General features: G+C 31.9%; 1 protein-coding gene across 3 annotated transcripts in view; it reads left to right on the top strand.

Moving 5' to 3' along the window:
* SLC23A2 (solute carrier family 23 member 2) overlaps positions 1-16,168 on the top strand; it is a 108,819-nt gene that overhangs the window by 12,113 nt on the left and 80,538 nt on the right. The gene's annotated exons all lie outside the window — the stretch shown is intronic.

Here is a 16,168-nt window from a genome sequence, read left to right on the forward strand (position 1 = left end):
ATATAACTCAGAGATTCTGATTGTTGTTTTTGAACTAAAACAACTGTTAATGGACACAATGAACTAATTTTTAACTTGGCATTGACATTTTCTTAAAAATCTGAAAGAAATAATGTGGGCTTTAGTGGTTGTTTCTCTTTTTAAAAAATATATATCAGGTTCACTGATATCAGAGAGAAGTTTTTTGTTTGATTATGTTGTATAACATTAGGAGATGGAAAAAATAAACTTCTGCACAATTCTAAATACTAGCAGTTATCTGTAAAAGATGTTTTACCTTTTTTTCCCCTTAAGTCTTAAAATCTAATGCAACTTTATGCTATATTCTTTGGGTGTTTTTAACTCTCTTTTATCCAGTTCAGATTAAAATTAAATTTATAAGCTGTCCCCTCTTTCTACTGGTGAATTTTATTCTCATACACCTCAGTTATAAGAAACAATAAGTTCTTCCTTCTACTATTCCTTTTTCCCCCTATGTTTTTGTAAAAAATTCTCTTAAAACCTTCAAAACAACAAAAACTACCTCCAGACTTTGGAGTTATCGTTTTAAATTCCTATGACCTTTGAGGACAGTAAGATTCTGATGGGGCATTTGTCTTTTTTCTCTATGCTAGAATATAGGAAGTTTTTCATTGAGTCCTGTCTAGTTGTTCAAATATATATCTTTTTAGGTTTCTCTGGATCCCTCCCGTGGTTTTGTTTCAATTTCAATGAATTTCAATTTATAGCACAATGCATTTTTATCAGGAATGTTTGAAAGTCCTCTTTTTCTCAATCATCAAGCTCCCTAAAAACCATGATCAAACAAAAAAGTCTGAATATCATATTCTTTTTTTATTATTATTGTAATGATTTTTATTTTATTTTAATTAACAATTTTAATTTAAAAGCCTGAATATCATTTTCTTTTATTATTATTTTTGTAATGGCTTTTTATTTTATTTTTTTTTAATTAAAGCTTTTTATTTTTCAAAATATACGCGTAGACAATTCTTCAGCATTAGCCCTCGCAGAACCTTATGTTCCAATTTTCTTCCTCTTCCCCCACATTCTCCCCTAGATGGCAAGTAGTCCAATGTATGTAAAACATGGTAGAAATATAGGTTAAATCCAAAATATGTATACATGTTTATACAATTAATGTGCTGCACAAGAAAAAGAGAAGCAGAATAAAGTGCAAATAAACAACAACAAAAAGTAAAAATGCTGTATTGTGAACCACATTCAGTTCCCCCGGTCCTCTCTCTCTGAGTGTAGATGGCTCTCTTCATCACTGAACAATTGGAACTGGTTTGAATCAACTCATTGTTGAAGACAGCCAGATTCATTAGAATTGATCGTCTTGTAGTCTTCTTGTTGCCGTGTGCAGTCTCCTGGTTCTAATCATTTCACTTAGCATCACTTCATGTAAGTCTCTCCAGGCCTCTCTGAAATCATCCTGCTGGTCTTTTCTTACAGAACAATAATTTGAATATCATAGTCTGAGAAATCATAAAAACCAGGCAGCTCTAAGAGAAAGAGAAGGCAAAGTAAAAACAGGCTAAAAGAAACCATAATTGAAAATATCCAGGAATGTTAACTTCTAAATCCAAGAAAAAAAGATTGCAAATAGCCAGAAAGTTTTCAAATACTAAAAATACAGTCAATTATTACATAAGATTAAGCTACAAACATAAAAAGGAAAGAAAATCTTGGGATACAATATTCTAAAAGGCAATAGGGTATGAGCAAGAATAATATAACTTGTAATGTATAATTGTAAAAGGAAATAATTGTACCCCACAGAATAGAGGACTTTCAAACATATAATAAGAATTATTATGAGAATCAATGAGATAATGTTTTTTAAAGCTCCTGGCACATAATAGACACTAAACAAATTCTTGCTTCCTTTTTTCTGTAGCTTTTTTGGTTCATGGTTTCCCAGTATGTAAATGTAATAATCATGGAGGTTATTGTTTGCCATTCTTGAAAGTCCAGTTTAGAAGTGCCAAGAATCTATGGCATGATTCTTGAAATTTCTCTGTTCCCTAACTTTCTGGTCAAAAAAAGGATGAAAGGTGGGTGGCTTTTTAGGTAGGTAGAAACTTAATCTGGAACAAAAAGTGACTTGAAGGCAAACCCTTTGTCCAGCAATAGGAGCAGCATCAGTAATCATATCATTAGCACTTTTTCCTTTAAGTAGCTGTTGGCATCCTCATGTTTGGTTCCTATGTTGACTACTGAGGAAAGAATAGATTTATGGGTATGGAGTTTTTGCTCCATCCTTAGCCTGTAGTTAAAAGATGTTTCCCATTATGAAAATTGATTATATGTGAATTTAAAAAATATTTTTTTAAAGAGAGAAGCTTTTCGTTTTAGTTCATAGATGTTCACATTACAAAACCTTATTAGTATCAAATTTAGAATTACAAAAAGGAATAATTAAATTTCTTAAGGGTCCTTTCAAGTAAAAACTATAATTTTTAAGCCCTTACCTAATTTGGAAATTAGATTTATTTTAAAAATTAATTTATATATTTTCAATGTGTTAATTTTATTTCCCACCCATCTTCCTTAAAGGGCTAGGGAGGGGAACCTGTGCAACAAATGTAGCATATTTATATAAAGACAACCTGATATAAAAAAAGCAAGCCTTGACTTATTTGTTGGACTGTATTTTTTTTCCTTCAGTAATTTTCTTCCTAGTGACCTTTTTTCAGAAGCTCTTGAGTTTGTTAAGGTATTTTTTTGTTTATAGTATGTATATATTATTTATTCTTTCAAATTAAAATGTGCTAGTTTACATTTTCTTAACATGTTCTATCATAGACTAAGAAAAGAATGGCTAAAATTTTTCTTAGTTTTTTTTTTTTATTCTGATTGCACAAAGCACAGAATCTCTGAGGTACTGAAAGTTTAAAGTATTTGACTGCATTCATATATGTAGTAGGATTTGAATCTGGGATAGGACTTCTGACTCAGTGGTCCTCCATTCACTATATTGTTTCTCTAATTAATTGTTATTAATAACTCAAATTTAATTCCATATATCCACAAGTCTTTCTGCCTATGTATGAAGGCAGCCTACACACCTTAATCTTTAATTTTATGTTGCCTTCCTGCTAAACTGACAAAAACTTAAATTAATTAGAACCTAACTAGAATATTTAATACATTTTTTTTCCTGCATTCTATTTATAGAAAGGACAAATCATTAGGTGAAGTTAATATGGGATAAATGTGAAATCTTAAACACTTAGGTGTGAAAAATCAATTTCAAGTATAAGGTAGGGGAGGTATATCTAGACAGCACTTCTGAAAAAGACCTGGGAGTTTCAGGATATTCATATTGAATAGGTGATTTCCATACTTTTTATTAGAATTTTCTTTTAATCATTTATCATGGAAAAAATATTTAAATGGAGGATTTTTAATATTTCTGGACATTGGTTGAACATTGGTAATATAAAGAACTGAGTAAAAATAATACCTTTTATGTTAAAGTGCTTTTTTATTTGTGTTGTAAACATTTTTAATGTGTTAGTTTTTATTCCACATTTTCAAATAAATTTGGGATATTTGTGAATTTGTGAATTATTGTGTAGTTATGTGAATTTATATGTGTATTATAAAGGAGAAAGTTGAGTGGAAAATTATTTGATACTCACGTTACTCATATGCTGTATTTCCCTTTAACAATTCAAGCATAATCTGGCTTTGATCAAGGTCATTGGCTTGCTTCCAATATAGTAATTTTTCATATTTCCAAAGGAACACAAGTTGAGTTTCCCAACTTAACAGGAGAGACTCGTCATGGGACAGAAGCCCAAAGATACTCAGCTCATTAGCTAATAAGTTTATTTTTTTCTTTTTGTTACTCTTCACTTTTAAAGATAATGTGCTACATAATTCTGTTAAAATAACTTTCTGCTGAATTTTTATATTTTTCCAGAATTTAATTGTAGTGCATAGTTAGAAAGCCTAGTCTGTCCTTTGTTGTCCCCCTTCACTCCCAGAGACTAATCTTGTAAAACTGAAAAGCTTAAGCCACAAAGCTAATTTTCATCTGGATTAGATTTGAACTCGGTACTTATATTTGTTGATTTATGGATAAAATGAAACTTGATTAATAATAATCCTTTCCTTTTAAAATATTTTCTATCATCCATTTAGAATTTCCCTTACCATGTTTTGTGATATGATTCATTTTTTTCCCCTGTTGTGTTGTTCTTACTTTAATCATGGGATGTTTTCCTTTTTATCTGACTTGTGACTTAGTAGTCTAAAAATGTTTTTTTCTTCCTCTGTTTCATTATTATTAAGGCTGAAAAAATGTTTTACATTTAGTAATTTTAGGTATCATTTGGGGAAATAAGTGGACTATTATTACCCTCTTTTTGTAGGCAAGGAATTATGTTTATTCCAGGTGGATCTTAGTGTTAGATGTTAATTTTTTTCATATATCTTTAGATTAAACTGTAAAAAATATCTCAAGACTTTTGTTTAATATTCTTTCTCAAATGTAAAAGGACAAATAACTACTTTAAACTTGGGTAAGAAAATATGGAGTTACTGAAAAGTTTGATGAATACATTTTATTCTGTAGTTCAGTCAAGATAGAATACCTGGGGAGAACAATTTTTCTGGCTTCAGTTTTCATCTTCTGTAAAGTGAGTGGTATAGACTAAGATCTCATCTAGCTCTAAAGCCAAGGAACTGAATAACATGGTATACTTGGATATGTGGTAGTTAGTTCAGAAATCTGAAGAGGAAAGGCAGAGTTAAGAAATGAAACATAGAGGCAGATCATAGAATTGAGTAAGCATACCAAAAAAATGAAAGGTGTTTTTTTCCACCTTTTATACAGAAGGTCTTTATGCTTTACTTTATCCTAGTCGAAGGACTAGAAACTGAGCAAAAGAAATACAGCAATAGTAGGAAATCCTGGTCCATAGGAATCATTGTACAGTTGTAATCTGTGTATTATTCATCCTATAAATGAGGCTTTAATATTTTCCTACCCTCATATATGGTGATCACATTATTCTGACAATCCTTGGTACTTTTGGTTTTTGCTTTGAACTTGACATAAATTAAGAATTACATAAATAGATTATGAAATGCTTAGATAATACTGGTCATAGGGTCATAATGGTATGTTACTCATACATCATCAAGTAATAGATATAGTGTTATTATGCAGAGTAATTTGCATAATTATTGATTATGTTGGGCATTAAATGGCTTTTTTTCCTGTTTCTTTTATTTGTCTTCCTTTACTTCTATTGAGACATATATTAAGCATCTTTGTGCAAAGACACTGTGCTATTCAATCAACAAACATTATAGGGCATACTGGAGAGCATATCCGTCATGGAGGATACGTAAAAGACATTTTTGAGATGCTTTAATTTTGGGGTGTGTGGAACATATATACATTAAGAAAGCATCATTACCAAGTGATGAATGAGACAAACAAATGATGCATGCTATATTAATCATAATAGTGATGAGTGACTTGCCTATAGTCACCAAGATCACAACTGAGGTCCCCTAATTTCCAATCCTTTGCTTATACCATTTGGTTTATCAGTGATAATTGTAGTTTTTATTCTATTTGTTACCCTTCTGCTCAGTTATCTTTTTACACCACAAAAAATTGTATGGAATATCCTGAGAAATGACACTACTAATAATAGTCTATCATCAGGATTTTGATTTTAATCTTTAGTTCTTTCCATAATCAAACAAAATAAATTCTTATGTCTTTCAAAATTATTTCTTTACATTGTTTTTAAAATTATCTCCTGGTTCTGATAATTTTATTTTTTTATCAGCTCATACAAGTCTTTCCAGTTTTCTCTGAAACTGTCTCTTCATTTCTTAGAAGTAGTGATATCAGACTCAAATAGAAACAGGATCCCTGCAGGCCACATATTGATTTAAAAAGCCACAAATTAACAATCTATGTTGTATTTTTATTTATTTTCTTAAATATTTTCTGATTACATTTTAATCTATTTGAGGTTGTACTTCCCAAGTTTGATGCCTCTGTCTTACAGAATAGCAACATTCCATTATATTTGTATAATATAATTTGTTCAGCCATTCTCTCAATTTTTAGGTCTTTGCCACAACAAAAAGAGTTGCTACACATACTTTTGTACATATGTGACCTTTTTCCTCTTTCTCTGGGATTAGAACTAGAGGTAGTTACCGGGTCAAAGGATATGTATAGTTAAGTAACCTTTGGACCAGAGTTCCAAATTGTACCACTTCACTGCTCAGATTAATACATTTAAAAAGTAGTCTGAAATGTAGATGAGGCTAGAGATAGATTAGGAGCATGAATTTTGGGATTGATATGGATGTTGAATATGGATGGTCCTAGAATTTAAGGCTGAACCCTTAAAATGAAGTCTCTTTTACAGGAAAAAATACATTTGTAGGAAGGCAGTACTCATTATAGAGTAGACTCAGGTTTACACAAGGCATTCAGTGGTGAAAGTGTTGCCTATATTTGGACCAGTAAGCTACTTTGATTGCCCAATAGCTAACATATAGAGTGATCAACGTATTATTGCATTTGATATTCATAAGCACTTTGAAGATGGTCTAGTTAGCCCCATTTTACAGATATAGAAGTTGAGGGCCTGCTGTGAAGTGACTTGTCCAAGGTTCTAGAATTGGTAACTTTCTGAGGTCTGAGATAAGATTTGAACTCTTAGATCTTTACTTCAAATTTAATACTCTATCCACTGTGTAACCTTTGCTTTTTCTGTATTCTCAATTATCTTAACCCTTCCCTTACTGTAGTCTTATCTCCCTGGACACATTTGTTGTAGTAGTCACTATTGCAACAACACTATTCTTAGCCATACCTCTGAGTCTTCTCCTCTCATGGAATGCACTTTACTTTTTTCTTTTGCCAAGGCAAATGAGTTTTATCTTTCCCAAAGCAAGTTCTGCTCAGTGAAACTTCCTGTGCCTGCTCCAATGCTCAGGGATGGCGCTTCTGTGGATGTTTAAAGTATTTTGTGGAGGACTTAAACATAAATCTGAACTATTTTGAAATTGATTAATATTCACTAGGTTTTTCCTCAACCAAGTGGATTGTAAGCTACAGTTTTAATCACATAGTGTAGCTTAACAAATATACCTTGATTTGATAAGTTTTACTTTATTTTGGGTTAAATTTAGGAAATGTACAAATATAAATATTCTGTTGAGGTAAGAAAATGCTGGAATTGTTGGTTTGCATCATTATTTTAAAAAATGAGTATGTATGATCCATGATGACTAAAAACTTGTGATAGCATTTTATTTTCGTGCTGAGAAATTTATTTAATAGTGGCAAGATTAACAACTTCACCTCAGCATCATATGAACAGCCTGTTTTGAGTTGATGAACAGCCACAGAAAATGTAGGACTTATATTTAAAAACAAAGGTGTGACCAGTGCCAAGAGAATTGCTTTAGTTTCTTACTATGGTTAACTGTTTTTGAATGGGCCTTAGCTATATCTTATAATTTTGGAAAATTTTCTTTGTTTAATCTAGTTATATACACTTGCACATACTATTTGAATTCAAATTCACTTTATTTTAAACCAAATGAATTGATAAAATATTTAGATGTTCATTTTGATTAGTAGTATTAAGAGTACTAAATATTTACTGAACAGATACCTCTTAGTTCTATGTAACATATATAAACATTGACATTGGTTATAAAATTGACTTTTAAAGGTGAGGAAAATGAAATAATTTTGTTTAAGTTACCATGAAAAAGATTTTCCAAATAGATTTATTTAACTTTTTTATTTATCAATACCCCAGTGTAGAAATTAAAATAAATGTAAACTGCTTAAGATTGTTCGATCAGTTGGAACAGAAAAATTCTTTTTAATAATGTCTGTTTCATCCTTATAGTGTTTTTAAACACCTTTTCTCTATGCTTATTAATCCTACAGGATAAATTGAAGTTCTAGAACTGTCCAGTTAAAAAAATTACAGTGTTGAAGAGGGTCTACTTACTTTGTCTTATTTTGATTCATCTTTGTCCAGGTTCTGGGTCCCTGGCCTTCCACTCAATAAAGACTTTTTTGATTGACTATATAGAGAGCTTCATCTTTTTAATGTGATCCTTGGTGTTACATATGAAAAGTGTCGTATGATAGGTGAATTTATATGCCTGCATCATTATTCCCCTATTTTTGTGGGCAGATGTTACACACAATGCATATATGCTAACAAATTACCATTCCCTGTGCTAAATAGTGACACACTAAAAAGACTTAATTATCAAACTTGATTAATTAAAAATTGTCCAATAGATATTATAAATTAATGTGTGCACAATGTAAATATCAGTTCCACTAGGAACAACAAATAATCTGATTTCTAGGAACTTCCCATTTATTGGATCTCTTTACCAGCATCTCTTACTCAAGGTCAAGGTTCCTTTCAGTGGAGCTGGAGGCCATGTGTTTGCCAGTGTGGTCTGTCTCATAAGTCAAGACACTAAGTCAGTGTTGCCTTCAAGTGAACACTACCAGGTGCCAGCACACAGGAGAAAGTCTTCATCTGGCAAAGGAGTAAGTGGAAATTTTAGATCTCCTACAGGGTTCCTCACAGTTCTGACTATGGACATTAGCTGATTATATACCCAGGTTCTGATTGGTGGCAGGTGACCTAATTTGGTTACTAGCTAATTTAATTCCAACCTGATGGGGTGTCAACAGGCCCTTAACAGAGGTTGTTATCCAAATTTTTCCACTGGTGGTCTGTCTTTTCTCAAAGTCCCATATGTTTTTATCAGTTGTTTATGAACAGACATATTATACCCATCTTAATATTTAAAAAGCAAGTTATGAAAAACACACCTCTCCACAGAATGGTGACTTATACAAAATAGAATTAGCATTAAGGCAACATTATATTATATTATTATTATAGCATATGGACCAGAGTGGGATTATAGCATAATAGAGATGAATATGTATAATACTTAGGCAAACTTTGGTTTGATTATTAAATTGGGGGATTTAAGCCAGTGTGTGTGTTTACAAAATCAAGTACTTGGAGAAATGGACTGATGATTATTTCAGGAAGCTCTAATTAACCTTTTCTGTTTCTATTTCCTGAATTTTGTTTATAGACTATTATCTTTACTCCTAAATTGGAAGATTTGAGGTCAGTCAACTTCATTACTTAAGATTTTTTTCGGGGGAAGGAGGGGAGTTATTTCATAACAGGAATTTAGCATTACAGTTTATGCAGTACAGTGTATTCTAATTTGTTGGATTTAAAAAAGTAGTCTATTTCCACTACTTAGCACGTATGTGCTGCAGAATAGCTACTTCACTGTTTATTCATTGATTCTAATTTCTTACTTGGTTGCTGCCTGGCATTTACTTCTGAAAACTTATAAGGTGTCATTATTATAGGTGGAATAATTAACTTGTATAGATAAATAGGGTATCTACATACTTATTTACTTTATTCTGTACCTTTGAAAAGAAAAGAAAAAAACTAAAATTTTAATTGATTTCTTTTAAAATTTTTGTAAGATTTAAAAACTAAAATCTAGTTGTTTTGTTTAGGTTTTTGTGAAATAATATTTTCCTTGTTATTTAAGAAGGAAGATTTTCTTATAAAATTTGGATTGCTGAAAGGATAGTAGATAAGAGATATTAAAGGATTTGCAAATATTTAAAACAACTGAAATCTGTGGAGATAAACATTGCAGTATTTAAAGACAGGAAACATGGGGGTAAAGTTGAAAGATCTGGGATATGACATTTAAAGATGTTTTGGAGAAAGGGGTCTTCTTAGTTGCAAAAGAAGTTAATGGGCTGCTTTAGAACATTAGGGCACTGTAGATTTTGATAAGATGATTCAGGTTTTTCCTAAAATCATTATAACCCATCCAATTAAGGTGAGATATTCATTTGTTCAGATAATTTGGAATACAGAGATTGATGTTTTATTGTCTGCTAATACTGTTAGGATGGGCTTTGCCATATGTATGTTCACACACAGGAAAAGAAGAAAATGTTAAATTTGGCAATAATTTATGTTCCTTAATGACTTGAAAAATCTCTTTTCTATTCTGAAATGTTAATGCTGAATATTTCATGAAAATGTTCAGAAGCTACTTTGTGGGGAAAAGTGTATTTCATATTTTTCCATTCAGTGTTGTGAATAAAGAGTTGGATTGTAAAAGCGGTGTATAAGCTATGAGTTTAAACAATTGGGTATCTTAGCATTGGAAATTATCATTAAGATTGATGATAAATAGCTTTTTTATTTTTAAAAATACCCTCTTATGTAAAAACAATTAACATTTGCTTCTTAAAACTTTGAGTTCTGAATTCTCTTCTTTCTTCCCTTCCCTTCCTCCTTATTGAGAAAGCAAGTAATTTAACATAGGTTTGAAAAGAAAATAGACCAGAAAACAAAAATTGTTTTTAAAAAGCATTAAAGGATCTACATTCAGGTTCTTCCAGTTGTTTCTCTGGAGGTGGATAGCCTTTTTCATTAGAAGTTCTTTGGAATTGTCTTGGATTATTGTATTGTTGAGAAAATAGCTAAGTTATTTACTGCTGATTATTATATGATATTGTTTTGTACAGTATTCTTCTGGTTCTCTGTTCACTTTACTTTGTATCAGTTCATATAAGTCTTTAAAGGTTTTTCTGAAAACATACTCCTTCATTTCTTATTTCATTAAACAATCACCCATCACTTGATGAATATCCTCCCAATTTCCTATTCTTTGTCCCTCTAAACGAGCTGCTATAAAATTTTTTTTGCGTATATATATCTATATTTATATCTATATATGCTTTTCTTTTTTGTTTTTTATCTCTTTGAGATACAAACTTAGGAGTGGTATGGCTGGATCAAAGCATGATTCTATAGGCCTTTCAGCATAGTTCCATATTGTTCTCCAGAATGGGTGAATCTTTGAATCCCTCCAGCAATGCATTAATGTCTCAAATTTCTCCAAATCTCTTTCAGTAAATACATTTCTAAAAAATTATGTTGGAACAGAACAGAAATCATCGATTTTAAAGTTAAAAGAGACCACAAAAATCATTTAGTTTGGCCAATATCTGGAAAGAACCCCCATTAGAACCTACCTGCCATCATCCTGGTGGGCTCCTGTCATCTCTGCGCTCTGTGCTTGGTGTTCTTGCCTCAAGACATTCCCACTCTGCTCCATCTGCTTAGCTGAGGATCTAAAGTGCAAGTCTGACCATTTCATCTTTCTCTGTTCAATCCTATGTGATCCTTTTCCAGGATTAAACATGGAACTTCTCTGGCTTTTCAGACATCTCATTCCATCCTCATACTAATCTTGTGATCCTTATTTGACAGGTAAGTAACATGCCCAGGGTCCATCTAGCTGGGGACTGAGGCTGGATTTGAAATCAGCTTTGACTCTTAAGCCTAGCATTCCATCCCCTGTGACACTCAGCTGCCTCATAAACTAGGCCTTCCTACCTTTTCTGTTGTCCTACCTTTTATACCCCCTGTCTGGTCCAGTAACAAGCTGACTCCTCCTTCCAGGTGTTTTCCTGGAAACTCTCACTTTTATTCTGTGGTTTCCCACAGGTCTCAGTTAAAGTTTCGCCTCCTACAAAAAGCTTTCCTCAATTCTCCTTAATTTTAGAGCCTGTCATCTGAGATATCCCCAATTTGGGTATTTTCTTTCCAATTTTCCCTGTGAGCAACATGAGCCACAGGGATTGTACTTATTGTTGCCTTTCTCCAGTGCTTAGCATGTAGTGCTTGGTACCTAGGTGTTGGAATCCTTACAAAGTGTTGACTCATTAGAGTTGATAGAGACAATAATTATCTAATTTAGCATGGTTCAGTATGATTGATTTGATCCTACCAGGAGATGTTATGGGCCAGAACTTGAAACAAGGTACTAAGTGGTATTGAGGAGATAATGTTTAAATCTAGTTTAATGTTGATTTAAACATACAACAAATAATGGTTTCCCAGTGATATAATGATTGGTGTGTACTCAGTGAATAGCATATAATATAGAAGCTCTCAGGGCCAAAGAGCACTCTGGGAGATACAGAAGCCCACAAGCCCACTCTAGGAGGTGGAGTCAGATTCATTCCATCTTCCACCTTTGTTAAGCAATGTTAACCACTGCCATAAGACATAGAATCCAGATTCTGTCCTGGAGCCTTCTTCTGGAACTTCTGTAGCTTAGCACTGCCGATCTTAAACTGTGGCTCCCAGATGTGAACATGATACTCCAGATGTGGTCTGATCAGGACAGATCTGTGAAGCTCTGCTTTTAAAGGCAATTCATGATTTTATTAGTTTTCTTCCTCCTGCTGTATTATTGCTAAACTCAATCTTTTAGCTCACAGAACTTTTGTTAGATAAGTTGTTGTCTAACTATGACTTCTTCATCTTGTATTTGTGAAGTTGCTTTTTTATCCTCATCTGACAAAAGATTTCTAAGGAAAGCATAATGCCATCAGCAAATAAGAGGTTTTTTTTGTCTGTACTTCTCCTTATGCCTTTAATTTCTGTTTCTTGTCTTACTGCTGTTGCTTACTTTTTGTAGTACTTTAAATAGGAGGGAAAATAAGCATCTTTGCTTTTTATCCTTTACTAATCGCTTTTAGTATGTCATTATTACATATGATGTTTGCTTTTGGTTTTAGATAAGATATTGATATTTTAAAAATTTCTTTGTTCTTACATTTTGTATTATTTTTTTCACTTAATGGGTGTTGTACTTTGTCAAACATGCTTTCTATATTTATAATTACGTGGTTTGGGATGTTCTTACATACAAAATAATTATAAGATTACATTGACTGCTTTTCCAGTATTGAGCTGTCTTTGCATATTAGTTCAGCTTAGTCATTATGATTTCTTGAATGAATTGCTGTTTGATTTGATAGAATTTTGAGTTTTTTTAATTGATATTCATTAATGAAATTAGTTCTTCTTCCATACTTTTATCTTTCCCTGGTTTGATTATTATATTTGTAAAGGATTCTAGCAGCATACTTTCTCACACAGAACAGAGCTCTATAGCACAAAGATCTGAGTCTAAACCTGTATCAGACATGTAGCAGTTGTGTGAGTCTTGAGCAAACACTTAACCTTTCTTTGTCCCAGTTCTCTCATCTGTTATAGTAGCATCTAATTCCTAGGGTTGTTATAAGAATCAAATAAGAATATTTTTATGTTTGTGGCAGCCCTTTTTGTAGTGGCAAGAAACTGGAAACTGAGTGAATACCCATCGGTTGGGTAATTGCTGAATAAGTTATGGTATATGAATGTTATGGAATATTATTCTATGAGAAATGATTAGCAGTATGATTTCAGAGAGGCCTGAAGAGACCTACATGAACTGATGCTCAGTGAAATGAGCAGAACCAAAAGATGATTGATTGTTCACGGCAACAGCAAGATTATGGTGGCTCTTCTCAACAGTAAGATGATTCAGGCCAGTTCCAATAATCTTGTCATGATGAGAGCCATCTGCACCCAGAGAGAGAACTGTGGGGACTGAATGTGATCAGAATATAGCATTTTCATTTCTTTTGTTGTTTGCTTGAATTCTTTTTTTTTTTTTTTTTTTTTGATCTGATTTTTCTTGTCCAGCAAAAGATAATTATATAAATACACATGCCTGTATTGGATTTATATACATATTTACCATCTTTTAACATATATTGGATTACTTGCCATCTAGGGGAAAGAGTGGGAGGAACTGGGGAGGGGGGGGAATTGGAATACAAAATTTTGCAAGGACCAATGTTGAAAAATTATTCTTGCATATTTTTTGAAAATAAAAAGCTTCAATAAAAAAGAAAATATTTTTATAAAGTGCTATATAATCACCACCAGTACCACCATCATCATCAGTACTGCTGCTGCTGCTACTACTATTACATAGTATTGGTATTCATTGTTCTTTAAGCATTTAATTGAATTCTGTGACTCCATCAAAGCATTTTTTTCCTTTGATAGTTCCTTTTTATAGCTAATTCTAGTTCCTTTTGAAAGATTAGGTATCTTAAGTTTTCCACTTGTTTTTCCATTATTTTGAATATTTTACATTTTGAAGATATTCCTCTATTTCTCTTTCTTTTGGCAGAATATAACTGCATAATTCTGATACTTTTTACTAATTTTGTTTTGTTTGCTATTTTGTTGATTTCACTTTCTGCGCTTTTTAATCAAATGGCTAAAGGTTTATCAATTGCATTAGGATTTTCAAAGAGCTAGCTTTTATATTTATTTTTTAGTTTTATAAATTTCATTTTTCTTTCTCTTCTAATTTTTAACATCTTTTCTTGTTATTTCTTGTGGCATGATGTTATTCCATAATATTCATATACTATAATTTGTTTAGTGATTTTCCAGTTGATAGTTACCCCTTAGGCTTCATTTACCATCATATAAAGAGCTGGCGTGTATGTGTGTATGTATGTATGTATGTATCTTCTTTTTTTGATGTCTTTGGGGGAATAAAGCTGATAAGTGGTATCAATAGCCATTAAATTTGATACATTTTGAGATATTTTCCCAACATGTTGTGCTATTAACTTCCTGGGTTCATACTTTGAGAATATAGCAGATGTTTTTGTTTTTGTTTTTTTATTTTAATTTTATTTATTTACTATTTTCCCCCAGTTAAATACAAAACTTTTTTTACATTTAAAATTTTTTTTGAGTTTTAAGTTCTCTCATTTATCCCCATTCACAATCAAGAAACCGCATGTGAAGTTATACAAAATATTTCCATAAAAGTCAATTTGTGAAACAAAACATAGATCCTCCCACCCTAGTGAAAATAAAAACCCTGAAGAAAAATTAAAATTAAGTTTATATATATATATATATAAGAGATTTTATATATATATAATCTCTCAGAGAGAGAGAGAAAAGAGGAGGAGGAAAAGAATGCTCTAATCTGTAATCAGATACAATCAGTTCCTTCTCTGAGTATGGATAGGACTTTTCATCATAAGTCCTTCAGAGCAGTCATGAATGATTGTACTACTGAGAATAGCAAAGTCATTTATAGCATCATTCCAGGACATTCCTATTACTTTGAATATAGTACATTTCACTTTGCTTAAATTCATGGAGGATTTTTCAGATTGTTGTTGGTTTCTTTTTTTTCCTTAAGAGTAATTTAGAGAGCAGATGTTTTTGTTGCCAAGTCATTTTATCTGTTTATTCTCCATTCCTGGAATGTTCTCTCTCCTCATCTCTATCATCAATTTATTGATTTTCTTGGCTTCCTGTTAGTCACAACTTTAATTTCCCAAACCCTCTTACTTATTTCCTATTTATACTTAGTACAGATTTGTTTGCTTATGTCTTCATTGTGAGCTTCTTGAGGGCAGGAGTTTTTCTTATATCTTTCTTTGTATTACTTGTGCTTTGCACAGTGCTAGGCATTTAGTAGGTGATTGACAATTCTTTGTATTACTTGTGCTTTGCACAGTGCTAGGCATTTAGTAGGTGATTGACAAATGTAAATTGAATGAGTGAATATAATACGTTCATAACCTCCATACAGAGAGACCAGAGCAAAGAAAGATCACTTTAGAAAGATTACTCTGACAGTGTAGTAAAGAATAGATTGACAAAGGGAGATCTAGAAGCAAAGATTGAATAGTAATAGAATTTATTAATGATTAATAATTATCAATAATGATTAGTAGTAATAATTAGAATTTATGTCCCTTTAAAACTTGCAAAGTGCTTGATTATGTTATCACATTTGATTCTCCTGGCTACCCTACCCCTTGAGGTGAGTGCTGTTTTATATCTCCATTTTATAGATTAGATAACTGAGGCTAAAAGAGATTAAGTGATTTGCCTGGGGTCATAGTTACTTAAAGTGTCTGAGAAAAGATTTAAACTCAGACTGTTTCCATGACCAGCAAGCTTATCTATTGCTCCTGGCATATCAGTGTAATAGGAAACAAAAGGTATATATTCTAAAGATGTTTCAGGAGTATATTTATAGATAATTACAGATATTTATAGACTTGCCCAGAATGTCTTTGATTTAAATTACTGGTCAGGAAGACTGAATTTAGTTTTTTAAAACAAAATTAGCAATAGAAAAACTAAAAAAAAAAAATTCCTGAAATCTTTATTAGTTTAATCAGAATAAC

The sequence above is a fragment of the Sarcophilus harrisii genome, chromosome 2 (genome assembly GCF_902635505.1).
Source record: "Sarcophilus harrisii chromosome 2, mSarHar1.11, whole genome shotgun sequence".
NCBI classification, from domain to species: Eukaryota; Metazoa; Chordata; class Mammalia; order Dasyuromorphia; family Dasyuridae; genus Sarcophilus; species Sarcophilus harrisii.